This window comes from Penaeus japonicus, unplaced genomic scaffold (genome assembly GCF_977035675.1).
Source record: "Penaeus japonicus unplaced genomic scaffold, GWHDUDI00000001_assembly GWHDUDI00000038, whole genome shotgun sequence".
NCBI lineage: Eukaryota > Metazoa > Arthropoda > Malacostraca > Decapoda > Penaeidae > Penaeus > Penaeus japonicus.
Genome location: NW_028234440.1, coordinates 16,024,138 through 16,026,637, shown reverse-complemented (window position 1 = coordinate 16,026,637; position 2,500 = coordinate 16,024,138). Strand labels below are relative to the sequence as shown.

The 2,500-nt window shown below is 32.5% G+C and overlaps 1 protein-coding gene across 2 annotated transcripts in view; it reads right to left on the bottom strand.

Annotated features, from left to right (window-relative positions):
• LOC122259569 (uncharacterized) overlaps window positions 1-2,500 on the bottom strand; it is a 22,441-nt gene that overhangs the window by 2,845 nt on the left and 17,096 nt on the right. The window lies entirely within an intron of this gene.

Sequence of the window (2,500 nt, the reverse complement as noted above, 5' to 3'; positions counted from 1 at the left end):
GGCAGTTTTGGTCTGGAATGGAATGTGTGTGTGTGGGTGAGTGTGTGTGTGGGGGGGTGAGTGTGTGTGGGGGGGGTGGTGAGTGTGTGTGTGTGTGGGGGTGAGTGTGTGTGTGGGGGTGGGGGGGTGAGTGTGTGTGTGTGAGGTGGGGGGGTGAGTGTGTGGGGTGGGGGGTGAGTGTGTGTGTGTGGGGTGGGGGGGGGTGAGTGTGTGTGTGGGTGGGTGTGTGTGTGTGTGTGTGTGTGTGTGTGTGATGTGCGTGTATGTGGGTGGGTGTGTATGTGTGTGAGTGAGTGAGTGTGTGGGTGGGTGTGTATGTGCGTGTGAGTGAGTGTGTGTGTTTGTGTGTGTAAGTGTGTGTGATGTGTGAGTGTGTGCATGTGTGTGCATGCGTGCGTGCGTGTGCGTTTATTATCTTTGCGTTTGTTTACCCTGAAAATCTCTTCATTCAAAAGACCTTTTTATGGATTCTTTTATTCCTGAACATTCTATTTTCTTCATACTGAAATTCTTCCCCTCAGGGATTCCTTTGTTCATATTCCATTTTCCTTCGTCCTAAGATCTCGTTTTGTTCACACTGAAATGCAGTTCATAATGAGATTACACCCTTAATGCAATCACTTAAGCAATTATGGCAATTGCTATTCATCCTCTTCATCATGTATTTCATTATATAACATGTTTTCTATTATTTTATTTTCGCTAAAGTCATTTTTTTAAATCCGTATGTTTAGTTAATGGGTGGATTAGCTGATCCACAAATTAATTTATCTGCCAACGACTTAATCCCTTTTTTTAAGTAATATATGTATATATATTTTTTTTTTCTTCTTCTTTTTTATCATTGGGCACTGATACTTTGTTGATTAAAATACTAGTAATAGTAGTAGTAGTGGTAGATGTTATTATAATAATGATTATAATAATGATGATGATAATGATAATAATAATAATAATAATAATAATGACAATGATAATAATAATAATAATAATAACAATAACAATAATAATGATAATGACAATAATGGAAATAATGATAATAATAGTAACAACACTACTACTACAATTATCATTAATAGTAATAGTAATGGTAAAAATAGTAATAGTAGGAACAGTAGTAATAGTAGTAGTAGGAACAGTAATTATCCATAATAATAATAATGATGATAATAATAATAGTAATGATTATAATAATGCAGAAAGGAATTATAGTAGTTTGCAATCAAAGGGATACACAATCTAAAATACTATATGTGACACGATTAATATTTTTTTCTGTAACTTTCTTTGTTATATGTCATCAGTAGCTGTAAAGGAATTATCAAACCATTAAGAATGTTTCGTTCCGTATTTTCTGAACAAAACAACGTTACCCCAAAAATAAAATAAAAATAAAATAAAAGGAAAGGAAAATAAAACTACGGTACATTCCCCATCCACTTGAACACAACCCAACACTAAACATAAATGCAATGAATATAGCGTGACTTTCGGTCGTTCGGTCGTGCGAGGGATAACACTCTTATTTCTTTCCTTTTTTAATTTTATTTATTTATTTATTTATTTTTTTTTTTTTTTTTTGTTAATTCACAAAAAAAGAACAATGACCTACGCTATGGAGGTATGTTCCCACAGGTTAAAGAACCCTTTGTTAACATTTCTGTTGCCTTTTTGTTAGAAATTATACTTTTAATCTGTAATGATTGTATCTAAATCACTAAATCACCTGAAGAAACAGTAGATAAAGCAAAATAGATAACAGTAGATAAAGTAACAGTAGATAAGAGGGAAGGAGATAAGTATATCACATCTACTTTGTATCAGATATTTGCATATAAGAAAATCTACTACCACATAATAGCACACTCCTTTATGAAGCCAATTAAAACTGTTATATATATATATATATATATATATATATATATATATATATATATATATATATATATATATATATATATATATATATATAAACTGCTTTAAGATGAAATGAATTAAAACCTTGTAGAAAAAAGTTACTCAAGGATCAATCATTAATACCGGCGGATTCATCCTTTTGAAAATATTCCAATGGGCTGATAGTTTTAGTTCCTGTACTTATTATAATTCTTTCTATAACAACCTACTTTGACAAGGTGATAACCTCATAGTCTTCTCTATACGGAAATCTCTAACATAATGGCGATGAACATGGGTATTTCAGCACAGCACGTTTAGTATATTGTACTTAGAGATTTGTAAATACGAAGAAAAGAAAAATCCAAACATTATCCCGAATTTACTCTCTCCTCCTGAACTCCTTCTTTCATATATCCTGTAAGACCCACGACAAAGATCAGGCTATTATCTCACTTAAACCAATCGCTTTATGGGCATTTTCAACTAAGAAATTAATTTATTTATGTATTTAAAGGATCGACTATATAAAAATCCCCTTTAGGTGACTTTGATATCATTATTTGTATAACAATCTACGATCTTCAGCGATGTCCAAAAGCGG